The sequence below is a fragment of the Marmota marmota genome, unplaced genomic scaffold (assembly GCF_001458135.2).
Source record: "Marmota marmota marmota unplaced genomic scaffold, marMar, whole genome shotgun sequence".
NCBI classification, from domain to species: domain Eukaryota; kingdom Metazoa; phylum Chordata; class Mammalia; order Rodentia; family Sciuridae; genus Marmota; species Marmota marmota.
The window spans coordinates 7,450,967-7,471,876 of NW_025999983.1; the positions used below are offsets into that span (position 1 = coordinate 7,450,967).

The following is a 20,910-nucleotide window of genomic DNA, read 5'->3' on the forward strand; positions in this document are numbered from 1 at the left end:
CTGAAAGCATTTACTCTAAAATCAGCAACAAGCAGGATGTCCACTCTCATGACTCCTATTCAATAGAGTGCCTGAAAATTTAGCTGGAGCTGTTAAATAAGAGAAAGAAACAAAGAGATACAAATGGGAAAGAAATAAATCAAATATCCCTATTTGCAAATGATATGATCCTATACTTATAATATCCGAAAGGTTCCATCAGAAGATTTCTAGAGCTGATAAACAAATTCAGCAAAGCAGCGGGATACAGAAATCAATAGCTTGTTTATATACCAACAATAAATCTGCTGAGAAAGAAATTAGGAAAATGACATCTTTTTTAAAAAAAGCTATTCACAATAGTTTAAAAAATATGTAAAACATCTAATCAAAGAAGTGAAAGACCTCTACAAGGAAAATTACAGAACTCTTCAAAAAATTGGAGAGTATACTAGAAGATGGAAAGACCTCCTATGTTCATGGATAGGCAGAATTAATATTGTTAAAATGGCCATTGGCAACCTATAAATTCAATGCAATCCCCATCAAAACACCAATGATATCCTTCACAGAACTAGAAAAAGCAATTCTAAAATTCATATGGAAAAGAACAAAAGACTCAAAATATCCAAAACCATCCTGAGTAAAAGTAGCAAAACTGAAAGCATCATAGGACTTGATTTCAAATTATACCAACAAAGCCATAGGAACAAAAACATCATGGTTCTGGCATAAAAACAGGTACATAGACCAGTGAAATAGGATAAAAGACACAGAGCCAAACCCACAATACTAGAGTCATCTTGTTTTTTACAAAGGTTCCAAAAAGATATGTTGGAGAAAAGACGGCCTCTTTAACAAATGGTGCTGGGGAAACTGGATACCCACGTGTAGAAGAATGGAGTCAGATGACTCCCTCTTATCCTGTACAAAAGTCAACTAAAAATGGATCAAAGATCAGGCAGTAGACAGAAACTTTGCAACTGCTGGAAGAGGACATCAGGGGAAGACTTCAATATACAGGTACGTGCAATGACTTCCTGAATAGGACTCCTCTAGTTCAGGAGATAATAGCAAGAATTAATAAATGGGATGGCATCAAAAGTGAAAGCTTCTGCACCACAAAGAAAATATTTAACAGTGTGAGGAAACAGCCCACAGAATGGGAGCCAATCTTTGCCAGCTACTCTTTTGACAGAGGATTAACATCCAAAACAAAGAATTTTAAAAAAAACGCAACAGCAAAAGTATCCCTTTTAATAAATGGGTAAATGAACTGAACAGACACTTCTCAAAAAAAAAAAAAAAATAAAAATGTTGAACACTTAGGTGAAAGATATTCAAAATCAGCCATCAAGAAAATGCAAATCAGGGGGCTGGGGCAGCAGCTCAGTGGTAGAGCGCCTGTCTCGCACATGTGAGGCGCTGGGTTCCATCCTCAGAACCACATAAAAATAAATAAATAAAGATATTGTGTCCATCTACAAGTAGAAAAAATATTTTTTTTTTTTTAAAAAGAAAGAAAATGAAAATCAGGGGCTGGGGTTGTGGCTCAGTGGTAGAGCACTTGCCTAGCATGTGTGAGGCACTGGGTTCGATTCTCAGCACCACATATAAATATATAAAATAAAGGTCCATTGACAACTAAAAAAAATTTTTTTTCAAAACAAACAAACAAACAAAAAGGAAATTCGAATCAAAGCCACACTGAGATGCCATCTCACTCCAGTCAGAATAGCAATTAAATAACAATAAATGCAGGCAGAGATGTGGGTGGTGGCAGGGAACGCTTATACACTGTGGATGGGAGTGTACATTAATACATCCACGATGGAAATGGTATGGAGGTTCCTCAGCAAACTGAAAACAGAACTACCATGTGATCCAGCTGTACCACTCCTTGGTATCTACCCCAAAGAGTCGAAGCCAGCACACAGTATCAACACTTACACAGTATGACTATCTCATCAAAGCACAACTCACAAGAGCCAGGTCATGGATCCAGCCTAGGTGTCTGTAGAAAGATGAAGGGACAAAGAAAACGTGGCATGTATACATGATGGAGTTTTACTCAGTCAAAAAAGAAAATGAACTCTTGTCATTTGCAGGAAAATGTATGAAACTGGAGGGCATTGTGTTAAGTGAAATAAACCAGATTCAGAAGGACCACATACTGTGCATTTTCCCTCACATGGGGAAGCTAGTGGGAAAAGAAGGGAAAAAGAGAAAGAAAAAAGAAATGTCACGAACGAAGAAGGGAGAGCCCCTGGGGAGGGAAGCGGGGTGTCAGGGGAGGTATTAGGGAGTGACTAATATGCCACAATGAAACTTGCCATTCTCTTTGATTAATGTGCACCAACAATTGTTTAAAAAAAAAAAGATTAAGAGAAAGTACATCAAAATGTTAGTAGTTATTGCTGGTGTGGGTCATTTAATTCTCTATTTTTCCACTTCCCAGATATTTTATAATAAGCATCTTTCAATGAGCTGAAAAAGATAACATTACTAAGCAAACTCTCCTGTGGCTGCAGGGGGAACCCAGAGGCAGCTCCCAGCCAAGGAGGGCACATGGACCGGCCTGGGACTCTGCCAGGGCAGCGCAAGGACCTGGTCGGAGCCCAGAGGATTCAGCTGTCTTTGTCCCTATTGCTATTGTTACCTGAATCCTTGCTTTGTCCTCCAGGATGGTGTGGGATAGACAGGTGAGGACGACAGAGTTCACTCAGAACATAAGACACCCCCCACCCCACAAGAGAAAGAGTCCCAGAATTAGGAAAGCACCATAGCTGTTGAGACCTTTATAATTAGAGACCCTCCTCTTTTCCCTGTACAGTTGTCTCTAAGTGAGCCTGAGGTGGCCCCTGTGTAGGGGCCTTCTGGGGCTCCCATGTTGTCTACACCTGCAGAGCAGCCTAGGATGGTTAGCTCAAAGCCCACGGCCATCAGACTCCAATTATTACACATGTAATTGCTTTAAATATAGTCCAAAGCAACATATTTTTATCCATTGAGAGCCTGCCTACTTTATAAACCCATGAAACTGTCCAGCATCTGCTCATCATAGATAAGGTAAATCCTGCTTCTCTAAGAGACCCTGCATTAACCTCTCCAGATAAAGAATCAATAGAATGTATTACACACATTCTAATATACACATAATGCAGTGTGTGTGTGTGTGTGTGTGTGTGTGTGTGTATACACAAAGGGGGAGAGAGAGAAGAGAGATACAGAGAAAGAGAGGCAGACAGACAGACAGACTATAAGGAACTGGCTCAGACAGTTATGGGGCTGAGAAGTCCCGAGATCTACAGTGGACAAGCTGGAGACCCAGCAGGAACAATGGAGTAAGTTTCGGCCCCAGTCTGAGCCCTATGGAGAAGATGAGTGTCTCAGCCAAAGACAGCCAGGCAGGGACAGCAAAGTCTCCCTCCGTCTTTTTTGTTCCAACAGGCCTCCAGCAGATTGGATGAGGCCCACTCACATCGGAGAAGGCCATTTGCTTGACCCGGCCTACTGATTCAAATGTTTATTTCATCCAGAAACATCCTCAGACATAATAAAATAATGTTTAACCAAATATATGGGCTCCCATGACCTATCAAGCTGATACACAAACTTAGCCATCACGAATCCCAATCTGTTGTGTCCCTTTAACGTTTTCTGGCCCAGAGACACCCCACCTTGTTGCTGAACGGCATCACCCAGGCACTCAAGCCCTCTCTGGGAATTGCCCGCCTTCTTCCCTTTCTGGGCGCTCATCCCACCCCAACTGTCTCTGGGGTTCTGCGTGGAGGGAATCTGCCTCTCCTGCGCCCTGCCCCAGCTGGGGCCCTGATACTTGTGGTGCAATACTGCCACCTGGTGGTCCTGCCTCTTCCTTCATCAGCCCCCAAACCCTTGACATGAGGGCAACAGTCCTAGTCTCCCTGAAGAGCTCTCTCCCCCTACTCTGCCCTGACTTGGGACTCTTAGGAAAAGATTGCTTACCTCCAAATCACCATGTGCTCTGCATCAAATCTGCCCCAGAGTTTCTTTATTTTCTTATCTCTAGGCCAGAAATTCTGGGCTTGAGGGGTTTGGGGAAGAGACTCGCAGGGTGGATGAGAGGCACAGTCTTCCATCTTCTGAGCTTCTCTCCACCACGTTTGCAAAGATGGAACTTAAAACTCAAGCCACTTCTCCAAGTGGTCCCAAGCACTGGGGAGACTAGGAGACCCTCCCCTGTCTGAACTTCAAAATAAGAATAGAACGAAGCTGTAGAATTCAAAATGAATACATATGCTGAAAGTTAAAGCACTCTCTAGATTCTTCTGACTGTAAACTGCTAAAGAAGTTTATTAAAAATAAACGTTTTTTTTTAAATTTTTGCTGGACTTGGGGGTCCCTGACTTGGCATGGTTAGCATAAAGAACTCACAAGCATGGTATGGAATTTAGAATCTGAGCCAGGACCACAGTGTTTAGCACAGTGTATGGCATGTAGGAGATGCTCAATAAATGTCTGAGCTAATTTGAGTAGATAGTGTAAAGAATTAGGATGACTACTTTGAGCCATATACTGTAAAGGACTATTTTTCTTCCAGCTGGACTCAAATAATTCAAGTAATGTGACATGGAAAGTATAGTAGTCAATTTATTGTTGTTTCCTTTTTCGACAATAATATAAAGCTCTGGTTTTAGTAAAGTTTGCAAAATAAATATTGAAAGAGGAAAAAATTTCCTTCTTAACCAAACATTCAAGACTTTAAATATTTTTAAATATATTTAAATAGTGAGGCTCCCCCCGCCCTCAGGAGGTAGCATTATTACATAACTCCATCTATTGCCAAAACATAATGTAAATTAACTAAAAGGTCAAAACTGTACATTTTTAAATCTCTTAAACATTTTTTTTGATGATGGGAAAAAACAAGAAAGGCAATTGCCCTCTGATCTTACATTTATGTTAAATTTGGCAATTAATAAGTATACTTAGAAATGTTATTCCCTTCATAAAAATATTAAGTGAGAGGGATTGTTATTGTTCCCCATAAAAAGATGATGGACAGAACTTATAAAATGCTATTTACAGACTTCCTGCAAAAAGCTAAAGAACAATTTATTTGGCTTATTAGCTCTGCCTATCTCTGAAAGCCAACAAAACCGCAACCCCCAAGTTGTTAAATGTCAGAACCCTGTGATCAAATGTCTTGATATCCACCATCTGTCTGAAGCTATTATCTGTGAAATTTTATTTGCTTCTGCCAAATGTAATGTTCCTCCAAAACACTAAGTGGCTGGAATTCGCTCTTGCTTCACAGTGATCTCTAGCACTAAAATGAGCAACTTGGTGGGACCCTGAGGGCATGCACTGGCTCCCACTATGGACAGTCTCAGTGTCCCCAGCTGCAGCTCAGCCTCAATCAGCTCAGCTCATGATGGGGTTAAGGTGACAGAACCCCTTCTTTTAACCAAAGGCTGCAGCAAACCCCTCTGGTGAAATATCACTCACACTTCTGTAGCATTTGAAGCCTGAGGTCCCAGGTCTCCAAAGAATCTATGGAGAGAGATGCATTTTAATATGATTGGCTTCTTTGTAATCCCATGTATTTTATTTTATGCATTTCTAAGAGGGACTCATGGTCTTTATCAGATTAATAAAGGAATCCGACATACATTTCTCATATACAATATTCAGAATTCAGCCCCAAAGTAGGAGGCATAAAAGAAATAGGACCAAGCATAAAAGTCAATTGCATTTTGGTGCTTTAGCAACAAACAGGAAGCATAATTAAAACAAAGCAAAACCTCCACTGTCTACAATAGCAACAAAATTATAGGGTGCATAGAAATAAATTTAATAAAATGTGTACAAAACCATTAGATAAAAAGTTGTAAAAACTGTTGAAAGCTGTTTAATAAGACCTATAAATGGAAAAATATATCATATATGTTTAAAAACATTTAATCTCATAAGAGCATAATTCTCCCCCCAAATCATATGTGTGTGTGTGTGTGTGTGTGTTACAACTCCAAACAAAATATTTTCTGTTTTAAAAACAGCTTTATTTGGGGCTGGGGTTGGGGCTCAGTGGTAGAGTGCTTGCCTAGCACATGTGAGGCACTGGGTTTGATCCTCAGCACCACATAAAAATAACTAAATAAAGTTATTGTGTTCATCTACAACTAAAAAAACATTTTTTAAAATATTTTTATTTTTTAGTTGTAGTTGGACACGATACCTTTATATTATTTATTTATTTTTATGTGGTGCTGAGGATCGAACCCACGGTGTCACACATGCTAGGTGAGTGCTCTACTGCTGAGCCCCAACCTCAGCCCCCCAAAAACATTTTTTTAAAAAAGCTTTATTCAGATATAATTTGTATGTCTTACAGGTCTTCCATTTAAATGTACCATCCAATGGTTCTTAGTCTGTGCCTCAATAGGATTTTCATGTCAGCTGAAAAGAGATTGTAAAATGTATGTGGAATGTCAAAGGCTTAAAATAGGTTAGTTCCCAGAGGACAGGATTTATGTGACAGTGATTTATTGAGAGGCACTCCCAGGAAACGGGTCATGTAACAGGGAATGTAAAGGAACCCAAAGGGACATGGGCAGGACACTGGCCGCTTTTGCTTTATCCCCTTTATGTAAAATGGAGAGGGTGAGGAATTGCCTGAAACCCACCCAGGCTTACACAAAGCTCTGCAGTGAAGGCACTGTGGGCTTGCCCTAGGCATTCTTAAGAACTGACCAGAGGGGGCTGGGGCGGTGGCTCAGTGGTAGAGCGCTCACCTGGCATGTGTGAAGCCCTGGGTTCGATCCTCAGCATCACATAAAAATAAATAAAAAATAAAGATCCATCAACAACTAAGAAAAAATTGACCAGTGGAACCAAGTCAAGGCCCCCCAGAGCCATGTCCACTTGAAGTCCCTGGAGGAGGACCCTTCCTTACCTTTTCCTGGTAGCTAATGGCAAGTTCTGGAATCCTTGACTCATGGACTCCAATTTCTGCTTGTCTCTTCACATGGCCCCCGCTGTGGACACCAGCCACTGGATTTGGGACCCACTCTAATCCAGTCATAATCTTCATGATAATTTAGCTAATGACATCTACAAAGACCCTATTTCCCCACAAGCCCACAGTGTGATGTTGCAGATCATCACATTCAGGACCTGAATATGGGGACAGGTAGGACACTATTCCACCTAGTACAGCATGTATGACCAATAATCATAAAAAGACACCCCTCCTCTGTAGTGAGTCAGTAAACACAAATTAAGTCTGAACTAGATTCCGTCTTCTACCCTCTACACTGGCCAAGATCGACAAGCAGAGAGAGAGGGTGTGAATCAACTAGATTCATGTATTGTGGATGGGAATGTCAGTTGCCCACTTTGGAAGACACTCTGGTATTATTTTGTAAATCTGACCCAGCAGTCTCACTCCCATGTATAGACTCAAGAGAAATTCTTGCACAAATATACAAGAAGACATGCATTAAAAAAAAAAAAAACTTTTTAAACAGCAGTTTCCAGCTTAAAAAAGAAAAACTGGAAACAGCCCACTGCAAAGGGAAGAAGATAAATAAAGTGTGGGAAAAAGCTATTTGCAGAAAGCGCCAGACTAGACTTTTTTTTCCCCTCTGTGGAGCTGGGGATTGAACCCAGATTGAACCCAGGGCCTATTATATGCCAGGCGAGTCCTCTACCACTGAGCTACACCACAGCACACAATACCATTTTTATAGATCTCAAAAACACACAAAAATCAGCTGTCCATCATATCATGTACTTGTGTGATTAGCAGTTAATTGCAAAAGAGGGTAAGGAGAATATTCGGACAGTGGTTCTGCAGGTGAGTAGATGAAACATGGCTGCCTGGAAGGGATTTTCAAAAGCAAAATTTGAGTGTTACACACAGAAGGAGGAAAAAGGCAAATCAGTTATTTTTTAGTGGTTCTTTTTAATGAAAGCTTTCTTTGTTAATTCACTTAACATTCACTGAGATACAAAAGCTTCAAAGACCAGCCCTTTCCAGAGGCTTGCTCTCAGGAGGAAGGGGTGCCTGGGCCTGCTCTGGATCATTCTGGCAAAAGAAGTCTCCAAAATGGGGGGGCATGGGCCAGGGTGCATAGGGACTCTATATTTGTCTTAAACTATTTCGGCTCTTTGTTGAAAGATGTAGATCTGACTAACTATTACATAATCATCTTTTATTCATAATTTTGTGAACTGTTAGCTCTTATCTTTCCTAAACCATTTCTTGCTTCTTGGTTCACGGCTGCGTAGATGCCATGTCCTTCGGCCTTCTGTTCTGCCATCGAATTCCACTTCTATCTTCCCAAGACGCCCTTCATGTTTCCGAACCCGTCTGTCTTCTATTTTCATCCTGTACCCTCCAACTTGCCGGGTTCTGCTCTGGAACGCTTCTGTCACTTGCTTCCCTCTGGGACAGGACCCCAGGATCCGTTTCCAGTGGGAACAATCACCAGGTGAGAAAACCCCACAAGTAGGGTTTCCAGAGATCTCCCACAGGCAGCATCCTGGCCCCAGAGCTGAGTCTTCCACTACCTGGCTCTTTTCCTGTTTGTAGGCAGGGGTAGCGCAGCTTCAGACAAACTTCCTTTAAAAACTGAAATGAGAACATTGGAGCCGCCCCAGTTCCATCTCTTCCATAAAGTTTAACCATAACATACCAAGTCGCAGCAGCTGGGCTGGAGGAGGAAGCAGAGTAACAAGGAAAGGGCCAGAACATCGAGCTTTAGTTTTCCAAACTCTGCACTACTTATCTCTTTGAAAGATATTCATCTTCCCCAGGGATTCCTCACATCATATACATCGCACATAAATTTCTCAATTTCCTTTTCAGGATAAACTGTGGAAGCAATTCTTTGGTAAGCATAGGAATTAATCTAATGTTTGAATAAAATGAAGAGCAGAAGGTGTGGAGTCAGACTGTCACAGTTTGGATTTTGGGTCTACCACCTACTAGTTGTTGGACATTGATCTGAAAAATTGAGAGGATAATAGTATGTGCTCGGGGCTGGGATTGTGGCTCATTGGTAGAGCACTCGCCTAGCATGGGCGGGACCCAGGTTCGATCCCCAGCACCACATAAAAATAAAGACATTATGTTGTGTCCATCTACACCTAAAAAATAAATTAAAAAAAATAGTATGTGCTCATAAGATGGTAAGTATTAAATGAGATAAGCACCTGAAAGTCTAAGAAAAGTGCCTGGTAAATACTAAAGACTATTAGGGTAGTCTCCTCTTATTCAAGTGGAGTATGTTCCAAGACCCCCAGTGATCCCTGAAACCTATGATAGTACTGATCCCTACTATGCTTCTTCCTACAACCCTTCAACATTACCACTTAGTATGAGAGTTGATCTGTCCTTCTGTGTTTTATATCCTGGACCTCCTTTGTATCACTACTCATATTTGGGAAATCATTATTGAGTAAAATAAGGGTTATTTGAAAAGAAGCACGGTGAAACCTCAACCATCAATCTGATAACAGAGATAGCTACTAAGTGACTAACAGGAAGGTAGCATATACAGTGTGGATACACTGGACAAAGGGATGATTCATGTCCTAAGCGGGATGGAGCTGGATGGCACAAGATTTTATCATGCTACTTAGAATGGTATGTGATTTATAACTTATGAATTATATATTTCTGGAATTTTTTATTCAATATTTTCAGACCACAATTGACCACAGGTAACTAAAGCTGAGAAGTGAAGGAAAGTTGTGAATAAGAGGGGACTACTGTGATCTCTACTTCTCACAAGGCAGTCATTTACACAAAACAGAGTCTCACAGGAATAGCCTGTTGGTAATCCTTCTGAACTCAGACTCATTAAGAAAAGAATATTGCTATAAGATATATGAAAGAATAATCACATAAAATCAACCCTTCCCTTCTGTTGAAAACACAGAGAGTACCACACATATTTAAACTTAAAGCTACCCAAGGCTTTATAAAGAAGTTTGGCCTGTTAATTTCTTGTGAGAAATCATAGATTTGAAAAAATGAAGATAGCCTGGTCATTATGTAATTGATTATTGTTCATTGACTGGTTCACATGTAGATCATGCAAAACCATACATACCACTGAGCTCATAATTACAGGTGTACAGATTGAAGATAAATGCGGTGTCAATTGAATGAAAAAAATCTTAATATCTCAGATGAATATTTGCTATCCTGTGGTTGATCTCTTTTCTGAGTTTTCTATTTTGTTACTTCTCTCTAAAACTAGAAAAAGGAAGAGCAAGGCTGGGGCCCAGACACCTTGGACTTGGATCTGGAATCACTAACTGAAAACCCTTCGATCAAGGAGAGAGCAGGAGGGTAATGTGTTAGGTGCAACTTTATGGGGAAGGGAGTGAGCATAGAATGCCTGGTGGCCAAAGGCACAGGGCAGAATGGACACATGTCATTTCAGGTTGTGGGGTGTGGAGCCTAGCTCTCACAGGGGAAGGGGAGGGGGATAGATGCTCCTTCTTCCTGACCCCTGGCAGCCAGGATGGAGTGTGTAAACCTGATGTTTCCAGTGTCACTGGGTGGCATGCAGAGGCAGCAGGCAGGGGCAGCCGAACCTCCGGGACCGTGTGGGCAGTGCCAGCAATAGCAGGCTGGCGGGGCTTGGCTCCTGGGGGACTCAGCCTCCATGGTACACAGCCAAGAGCCTCCCTTTCTGCAGGTCTCTGAGCACTGCTCTTCTTTAGACTGTGACATGGCACAAATGCAGCACAATATAACCCAGCCCAACACAATGCAGTGCACCACACCGCACAAACACACACACAAAAAATACAACACAGCACAACACAGTGCAACACAGCCAATCCAACACGACACAAGAACAGCACAACCTCATTGCTATAGTCTAGATCTGAAATGTCCCTCAAAGACTCATGTGTTGAAGGCTTGGTCCTTAGCCAGGGGTGCCACTGGGAGGTTGGGGACCCTTCAAGAGGTAAGCCCTCATTGGAGGAATTCAGGTCATCTTGAAAGGGATATTGAGACTCCTTGTCCCCTCCCTGTCCCTCTTTGCCTTGCAGCAGCGAGGAGGTAAGCAGCTTACTACCTCATGCACTCCCACCAGGATACCGTGTGCTTCACAGGCCCACAGCAGCAGGCCAAGCAACCATGAACTGAAACCTCTGAAAGTGGGAGCCAAAATAGACTTTTTCACTACTTAAGTTGATTTATCTCAGGAAATTATTATAGCAACATACACAATAGCAACCTTCGCAATGATGCACAGCTCCCCGGAGGGAGGAAGAGGAAAGGGAGACTGTCAAGCTTCATGGACTTGGAGCTGCACTTCCCAAACAGCCCGGGAGGAAGGGAACTTTCCACTGGTTTCGATTTCCAATCCTTTGTAGACCATTTCTTTTGCAAATTATGATTTTAAAAAAATATTGCTTAAAAAATGGAATAAGAAGGCAAGTTTATTTAAAATGCAAGTCCAGTATTTTAAGTATAGACCTGAAGTTGCCCTGTCTGATTATAGAGAGGGCAGTAAAAGCTCAGGCTCACCCCTCCAACACTAGGCAGCCTGAGAGTCCTCTGCCCAGCAGTGGACCTCCCCGACTGAACTCCTGTCCCACTCCCAGTCTGTGACCTATGCCAGGACTGAGGCCTCTGCTGGGGACACTTCCTGAAGAATGCAGCCCTGTGAAGAGCCCAGTCATCCAACAGATCCTTCCAAACCCAACGTCAGCCTCCACCTGCCTTCCCCACCAGGCCCTTGGTGGAACTCAGACCAGCTGATGAGCACTGGGAAGTCACTTGCGGTCACCAGTGTCATCTGAGAGAGGGCACAGGTTCATGGAGTCTCGCAGGCCACTTCCCCAGAGTCACCATTCTGTCCCCTTCCCCATGCTGCTGTCACTGGGCGGGGAGGGGATGTGCGAGGGCCGAGCGGGTGCTGGCCTCTCTCGCCTCCGTCCACCCAACTTTACCACAGCAGGGGAAGGGCTGGAAGTTGGTGCCCTAGTCCGTTCAGGCTGCTATGACAAAATCCTGTAGGCTGGGGGACCGAGGACAACGGTTCTGGAGGCCGGAAGTCCAAGATCAAAGTATGGCAGAGCTCTACCTGGGGAGGGCCGCTTCTTGGTTCCCAGATGGTGCCTTCTGGCTGGGTCAGCCCATGGTGGAGGGGAGCAGGGGCTTCTTTTAAAGGAGCACTAATCCTGTTCATGATGGCTTTGACCACATGACCTAAGGACCTAACCCCAAATACCACCACACTGAGGGTTTAGGACTTCACCACATGAATTGGGCAGGACTCTTCAGACCACAGCCGTTGGGCATAAGATCTCTAAGAAAGGTCAAAGCAAGCAGAGGCAGCCTAAGAGTGATGATACTGGAAGGGTCACTGTGGACAGGGTGCCCAGCAGCTGTCCTCCCCCTTACTGAAGTATAGTCCCAGAGAAAATGGCAGGATGTGGAATATGGAGAAGGGCCACCGGCTGATGGCCCAACCTTGACCATGCAAAACTAACACTGACTCTTCTGCCTCACGTGTCTCAGAGAAGAGACTTCAAATCTGAAATCTGACCAGGAAACGCCCTTGATCTTGGTCTGTAGAAATAAAAGGCAAGAATTTGAGGTGCTAAGTCCTCCAAAAATTCAATGAGCACTGTCATATACTCCCTAGGGTAGTGAGTGCTTGTCTCAGCCAGATGCAGAAAGGAAAATCACCTCTCACCAATTTTATCTTTTCTTGGAAGAAAGAAAGGAAGCACTTGGTAGCTCAGTTCAACTTTTGCTAAGGGGCCTGAAGGCTTTTAATGATGTTTCGTTGGGCCATTAGACCATTTTATGTGTTTTAAGAAATGTTGTTAGCTTTTTAGATTTGCCTAAGAGCAAACCATTCTAAAAGGTACACTTTGATCCAAAGCACACATCAATCTATCAGTGTGATAACAGTGTGATAATGACCTTTGCAACTGTACTCCTGAAATATTTATCCCACAACTTGGGACAAGGCTTATGTTCCTTGTTTAGGTTATCGATGGCACAGAGCTTGCAAGTGCTAATAAACTCAATATTAGGAATGTTCTGGTTTTGAATTTGTTAGCAACTGGATTTCATTCACACTGTACCCAGAAGCCATATGTGAGATCTTCATCCTTCTGAGAACCCAACAAAAATTTTTTATGCATGAATATTTCATTTCCGACCTCCAAAAATTCTAATAATTCTCTGTCAATGCAAATAATATAGTTTGGTATGAGTGATTAAAATGGTCCCTGAACATATAACTGGAGTTACATTTATAGCTAAATTACCTTCCACAGAAAATATTTCTCTTATTTTCTATATCACCTTGTGATTTACCAACAACCAAATTTGTCAGCTTTACATCAATCTCATCCACCAGGTTTGAGACAGGATGTCCGTTGGTCCTGTTACAAAGTTAGATCCACCAGGAAACAATGAAGATTTGCCACTTCTGAGGTCACAATTGTCAAATGAATATGCTATGACCACAAGAAAGAGAGTTCCAGAAAGGGGATTCCCCCAAAACACTCTGGGTCAGGGGTAGCAAAGTACAGCCACTGCCAAACCGGGCCACCACACATTTTTGTACAGCCTGCATTATGGTTTAGATACAAGGTGTCTTGCAAAGCTCCTATGTGAGATAATGCAAGAAATTTTAGAGATGGAATGACTAGGTGATGAGAGGTTAAACCCAATCAGTGCATTAATCCTGTGATAGGAAATAACTGGGTTGGTAAGTAGGCAGAGGGGGTGTGGCTGGAGGAGAGACAGGTCCATGGGGGCCTGCCTTTGGGGTGTATATTTAGTCCTTATGAAGCAAAGTGCTCTCTCTCTCTCTCTCTCTCTCTCTCTCTCTCCCTGCCCCCCACCATGTCCTAAGCCACGTTTCCCCACCACACTCTTCCACCATGATGTCCTGCTCCACCTTGAGCCTGGGGAATGGAGTCAGCTATCTATGGGCTGAGGACCTCTTAAACGGTAAGCCTCAAAATAAACTTTTTCTCCTCTAAAATTGTTCTTGTCAGGTCTTTTGGTCACAGCAGTGAAAAGCTGACAAAAATAGTCTGCAAGCTAAAATTAGTTTTCCAGAGTATATTTTTGCTGTAGTGAAATATGCATAACATACATTTGACTGCCTTGATGATCTTAAATGTTCAGAACAACTGTGCTCCCTGGGTCTACACTGTGTGATGGATCCTGAGAACCTTTCGTCTCCCTAGACTGAAACTTGGTACCACTGACCACTAACTCCTTCCCTCCCCACCAACCCCCACCCTTCATCTTTCGCCTCTGCTCTAAGGACCTCCCACGAGTGGAATCAGACAGCAGCTGTCCTTTGGTGCATGTGTATTTCACTTTGCATAATGTTCCCAGGGAAAAGCTAATGTTTCTTTCTTTGGTGGTGCTGGGACTCGTACCCAGAGCCTTGCATATACGCCACCACTGAGCTGCATCCCCAGCCCTTGGAAGAGCCAACTCTTGCAGGTTACAATTTCCACATGTATCATTTTGCTTACTTGGCACAGCTACTTTATGGGATAAGGGATTTTACCTGATTATAGCAGATGCTGTTGGTCAGCCCTGCAGTCATCTCTGGGGTCACCTGCAGGCAGACGCTGCACCTGTCCCCCTCCTCCCGGGATCCCGGGTCTCTCGCCTCAAGGTGTTGAGCACAGGACGGTGCAGAAAAGCTGGGAATCATGTTGACAAATGGCCTCTTTCAATGAGGGCCAAGAGCCCGGGGGTCAGTGTCATGGCCCCTTTGTCTCTCCAGGAAGACAGCTCTGAGGTGGGTCCTCTCTGTCCTGAGCCCCTGCACCCCTGCCCACAGCCTTGAAGGCTTTCTCCTGCCCCATCTGGACTCCCACTCCCTGTTGCTCTCCCCGTGACTCCTCAGCAAGTTACTGGCTTCAAATCCCCGGCTAAGGATCTGCTTTGTAGGGACTCCAACTCAGTCGCCAGTCAGGCAGATAAAGTAACTAAAGCTCACAGGGACTAACGTGCTGGCTTTTGCACAGCTGCTAGCCGAGAGTCAGGCTTCTAGTCCCGTCTTCTCACTTGAAACAAGTATTCTTCCCACAGCTCCTCCTGGGAGGTCTCTGCCTCAGGCCCTGCAGTCTGGTGTTGGCTGAAAGGTACCAGAAAGGGAGTGTGGGCCACAGGCTTCCCTGCAGGAGTGCTGGGCACCTAGCAAGTGCTAAATACCTCATAAAGATGCTAAAGACCTCAACCAGGCGGCTTCGCCAAATGCTGACCCCAGGGACTGCCCTGGTTCAGCAGGATGTGCCCGATCTGTTGAGATCGCTCATCATAGAAAAACTTGAGATGTACAGAATCAAGGGCGGGAGAGCCTGGAGGAGGGGGGCATCACTAAGTACTTCCCACCTGTGTGATTAACAGCACAAAACAGACACACCCCCAAACCCAACCGGCTTCCTTTGCGAAGGCTGTGTCTACCCGCATCACTCAAAACTCACCAATCAGAAACTAAGGCATGTCCTGCATAGGAGAAGGGGATGTTTTTTAGGAGCTGCATCATGAAAGTTTGACTCTTCCAGAAAAGATTGTTTCTTTGTGCCTGACACTTGCCTCTGAGCAATTGAATCGTTTGTCTCTTGTAGAGTAACATCTCTAATTTAGGTTTGGATGGTTTTAGTAAAAGTTTGTTTAAAGCAAAGCTTATTAAAATAATAGGTAAAAAAAAATATAGTAAATCCTAGAAAAGTGAAGTTAAAGTTCATTTTAAAAAAAAATTTTGACTTTATGGAAATTTATCAGATTTCAACCATGTGCTCATTATTTTTAGCAAATGAGAACTCAGTAGTTGATTTGGGCCTCCTGGCGAGGCTCTTTCTCTGGACGCTACATCTCAGAACATAGTCATTGTTATAAGAAGCTCAGGCCAGCCAGACGTGGTGGGGCACACCTATAATACCAGAGGCTGAGGAGGCTGAGGCAGGAGGATCTCGAGCTCAAAGCTAGCCTCAGCAACAGTGAGGCACTAAGCAACTCAGTGAGACTCTGTCTCTAAATAAAATACAAAATAGGGCTGGGGATGTGGCTCAGTGGCTGAGTGGCCCCTGAGTTCAATCCCTGATACCACCCCGCAACACACACACACACACACACACACCCACACACACACCCACACACACACACAGAAGCTCAGGCCACATCAAGGGACTTGGTAGAAACTCTGGTGAACCTCTTTGGCCGCATCTACAGCCAAGGACCAGCCATGTGAGTGTGCCATCCTGGATGTCCTGCATAGTCCAGCCTTCGGGTGGCTGGAACCCCAAGCCATATCTGACCGTGACTTTCAACTGCAAGAGACGTTGAATGAGAAGCTGAGCTCACAGGATCCCAAATGTTTTGCAAGATTGCCAGTGTAACCTTTTGACCCGTCTGCAAGAGTCACAGTGCACATCCACAGCGACACTGATGAGGCAGAGAAAGAGGGACTCCAGCGCCAAGCACGGAGGGCAGCCTGTCCTCAGCGGAGCCTTTGTTAACAAATGCTTTGCTACTAGGAGATTGTGTTCCCCACACAACCGTGAAATGCTAAGGAGTCAAGTGTCGAAAAGAAAAGAAGCCTCCAGTTGTGGGACCAAGGGACCTGCTCCCCTCCTCCTTTCTTCACTCCCACCGCCCTCCTCACCCTGATTCAGTGGCCTGAAAACCTGGGCATGAGCATCGTAAGACTGGACAGGTTGACGTGGGGCCCTCCCAGGGATGGCGTACACAGACAGCCCTCGGCTTGCGATGGCTCCCCTCGTGACTTCTCGACTGCACCCCGTCTCCTTCAGGACAAACTGTCCTTGGAATTTTGAATTTGGATCCTTCCCCAGGCTGGTGACATACAGTCCCACCCTCTCTCAAGATGCTGGACAGTGGCAGAGAGCCACGGCTCCCGGTCAGCCACGTGACCACAAGGGCAATGACTGAGACTCCAGGGTGCTGTGTCACCAGGCTGTGATGCTCAGTATTTGGGTGGAGTAAATGCAATTTTGACTCAGGATAGTTTCGATTTACAATGGGATCATCAGATGTAGCCCCATTAGAAGTCAAGGAATGCTTATAATTTTAGAAAGGTTGAGTTAAAAACACAAAATTTAACCTAAAGAAATGATTTTCCTCATGGTAAAATTGTAGGAATCCCATAAGGCACCTTCCAGATGTGTTTTTTTTTTAGATAAACATGACAGTGGGGTATGTTTTGACATGTTATACAAACGCGGGATGCAACCCATTACAATTCTGATCCCATTCTTGGGGTTGGACGTGATGTGGAGTTATGCTGGTCGTGTGTTCACATGTGAGGTGTTCTTTAAACAACTCCATGAAGGCAACTGACCAGTCTGTCCCCATCCCAGCTGGGCACTGGGGACTGTTGGGCACAGAGAATGGGAAGAATGGCATAGGACAGCTGTGGCTCTGCAGTTGCTCATGTCAGTGCCAACAGTGTTGTCTACAGAGAGACAACTGGTACATTTGAGGCAGGTGAAAGGGTCAAAGTGGACAGGCAGGAGACCTGGGCTCCTTCGAGGTCAGTTTCGGTGTCGCGGGGCTGAGAACCTACAGACACAGCCAGGCCTCATCGAGATCAGGACAACTGCTGTGTAAACAGAGAAAAACAACAAAAAAGAACAAACTGATAGTGAGACGCCTACTGCCTGGTACCCAGACTCCCACCAAAAAAGGCGCGGTAACCTGATTGAACCAAAGAGAACATGAAGAGCTTGTGGACACTGAACGCCTTGCCCAGGACTGGACAGGGGCTAGCTCCCTTTGCCCTGTAGGTCCAGAGAAACCCTAGACCACAGCCACTCTCTGGCATCCCTCTCCTGGGAGCCCTCCTCTCTGGGAGCTCTGCTTTCTTCCCATTACTCAATGACTCCTCTTACTTTGCTCTGGTGGTTTAGAAGTGGGGTCCCCCAGAAGCTCGGGTGGTTAATCCCCAATGGGATTAACTGGGTGGTGACTGGAGGCAGGTGGGGTGTGGCTGGAGGAGGTGGGAACTGGGGACACGGCTTTGGGGTATGTTTTGTATCTGGAGAGTAGAGACCCCTCTCTGCTTCCTGAGCATCATTTGAGCTGCTTCCCTCTGCCACACTTTTCCGCCATCATGTCCTGCCTCACCTGGAGCCTGCTGACTTGGATTGAGACCTCTGAAGCCCTGAGCCCTTAAACGAACTTTTCAGCCTCTACAATTGTTCTGGTCTGATCTTTTAGTTACAGCAGCGAAAACATTTGCTCTCCCCGTTGTATGGGTGGATTTCATTCTTCAAATTCGTGTAGCAGGGAGAAGGTAGTCCCAGCCACCCTGCTTCCCCAAAACCCTGGCCTTCCCGGCCTGGACTAAAGTTGATGGTGCAGGACGGAGAGGGAAGAGTGGTGTCAGGAAGTCAGTGTGTGTGTGTGTGTGGGGGGGGGACACCTAGCCAGGAACATGCGGGCTCCCCCCCAGCGTGCGAGCTCCCCTCTGCAGAGAGATGCAGCTGTCACGTGGCAGTGGGGACCTGTGGAAAGATCTTCCACTTGCTTCTGATTCCCTTGTGTAAAGGGAACAAGTCATCAGCTGGGAGAGGAAGGGGAAGAGATGTGGAGGGTCTGTGGTTGACAAGGAACTCAGCTTCTAGAAGGCTCTTCCGAGTCCCTGATGCTTGAACTGGGTGTAGATGAGTAAACGGAGTTTGCTAGATGTAAATTAAAAAGAAGGGGAAAAGGGGAACCAGTCTGTGCAAAGGACAGAGTCCTGCTTTGGTGACAGAGTAACCGGTGCTGTTTACTGAGGAAGGAACATGGCACCGTGGTGGGGGGACAGACGGGTTATATCTGAAGCACTCGCAGGGCAGCAGGGAAGATGTCCATTCGGTGGTTGGACACACACAGCTGGAGCCCAGCAAAGAGTTCTGCCCAGGAAACATAGATTTGAGGGTCATTGAATCTGTGTTCAGAAGAAGGGCAGAGGCCAGCGAGCAAATCATGGAGAACATGGCAGGTGGAGGGAGGAGCAGGACGAGAGCCAGGAAAGAGAAGGGGAGATTCCAAATCAGTAGGGTAGGATTCAAAATGAGAGCTAGAAGAAAAGTAGCAAACTAGAACCCAAGAGAAGCCATGTGTTCAACAGTGTGGTCATCTGAGTCAAATGCTACGATAGGCTAAGGAAAAAAAATGGTTTGAAAGTGGACTGTCCCCTCCCAAACGCATGTTGTGATATGGTTCCATTGGGGTGGGGTTGGGAGGCCAGGCCTGGAAGAGGTGACTAAGTCATTAGGAGGGATTAGCTGTTCCTCATGGGGGTGGGTTTATTGTCCTGCAAGTGGGCCGACCTTCATGCTCGGTCTCTTCTGCAGGTGCCTGCCTGCCCTTCCACTTTTCTGCCTTGTTTGGACAAACCAGGAGGTTCTCACTAGATGTAGCAACCTGATCTGGGACTTCCTCACCTCCAAGAACATGACCTCAAATAAACTTCTTTCCTTCATAAATTACCCAGACTCAGGTGCTCTGTGATAGCAATGTGACGCATACTAAGACAACATTAGATATGGCAGGTGTAAAAGCCACTCATTTCCCTGCTGGGCCAAGTTCACTGTGACAGTCAGGTGGCAATTTGGAAGCTGGGATGTGAAGCGTGAATTGTGATAAAGTAAGGAAGGTGAGCAAGGAGGAACCTTTCCATAAGGTAGTCTGGAAGGGAGGAGAAAGATAGGATGAGAGAGGGAGAGGGTGCTAGGAGCAAGCAATGGCTTTGTCTTTTGATTATTTAAGATGGGAACTGTTAGAACCTGTTTAAATGTGGAAGAGAAGAGAGAGGAGCAGTGGATTCAATCCCACCGCAAGTCAGGAGCGCAGCCCACGGCAGGTGCAGGGCTGCAGCAGAGAGCTGAGTCCCCGACTCAGGAAGAAGCTGGGCTTCCAGGGGAAGAAAGAGAGAAGGAGCAACTCAACGCCAACATGGCGGCCGGGGGGTGGGTGCTGAGGGAAGGACCGAGGGGGAGCCTGCTGTGGGACGGCTGGGGAGAGCCCCACTGAGGTGACACGCGGCCAGACGCTGAGGGAGAGGAAGTGAGCAGAGCCTGGGCACGGTTTTCTGGGTGGGAGGAAACGTCGATGCACAGCGCCCAGGAGCAGCAGCATCTTGGCATCTCTGAAGGCTGGCGAAGAAATCAGGGGCTGCAGGAGAGAGCCAAGGGCCAGCGCGGGGGCACCCAAGACTCAGACGGGGGCCAGCACGCGTGGAAGTGTGGGGACCGCCGCGAGGACTTCAGTTTGAATTCTTGAAAAAAAAAAAAAAAAAGACTTGGTGGTGATTCAGGAGCATTCTTGCCAGGGAGGCAGGCGGGCAGGAAGGAAAGTCTTCAGACAGGGGAAAGCGTGACTGAGGTCACGGCAAATGTGGGGAGGGTCTGAGGCCACGGCCTATGGCCTTTCTTTTCCGTAGTCTGTGACACAGGTTATGAGGAGCAGGTGACAGGGATCCATGCCCCTGAGGGGAAGGCTCCGGATGCAGAGGTTGGGGGGGGGGGAGTTGGTAAGAGCAGCCCCCGTGAGGACCCGGTCTGTAGGAGCCCACCTCTGATGGGCCCTGGGACTTCCTCACCCCAGTAGGCAGCCTGGCTTGGAGCTGAGTTAACAGGGCAGGGTGCAGGACATAGAGCCGGGGGCAGGGAATTGAGGAGCAGAGTGAGGGAGTGACAGGGACAGGGACAGGGACCCCAGAGCACTGAGTGGGAGGGAGAGGAATGATGCAGAGACGCGGTGGACTCAGGATCGGGAGGAGAGGGCTCAGTGGTGTAGGGACCCCAGGCAGCAGGAGTAGAAGGTCAGGACCAGCTGCAGAGGGCGAGACTGCAGCCGCTCTGAGGAGAGGAGCCGGGGCCTGAGCTGACCAGAGGCGGGCACCATGGAGGACTCTCCTG

At 45.7% G+C, this 20,910-nt stretch overlaps 1 long non-coding RNA gene across 2 annotated transcripts; it reads left to right on the forward strand.

The window, feature by feature from the left end:
• Positions 1 to 930: 930 nt before the first annotated feature.
• Positions 931 to 19,766, forward strand: LOC107153115. Of its 2 annotated transcripts, XR_007348695.1 has the most exons (7): positions 931 to 1,002; positions 2,511 to 2,681; positions 8,834 to 8,858; positions 10,233 to 10,324; positions 11,038 to 11,047; positions 13,869 to 13,966; positions 19,345 to 19,766. It is a non-coding gene; the product is annotated as an uncharacterized LOC107153115 (long non-coding RNA). The 2 variants fall into 2 exon arrangements; XR_007348694.1 differs by having other exon boundaries at positions 10,233 to 13,966.
• The last annotated feature ends 1,144 nt before the right edge of the window (positions 19,767 to 20,910 follow it).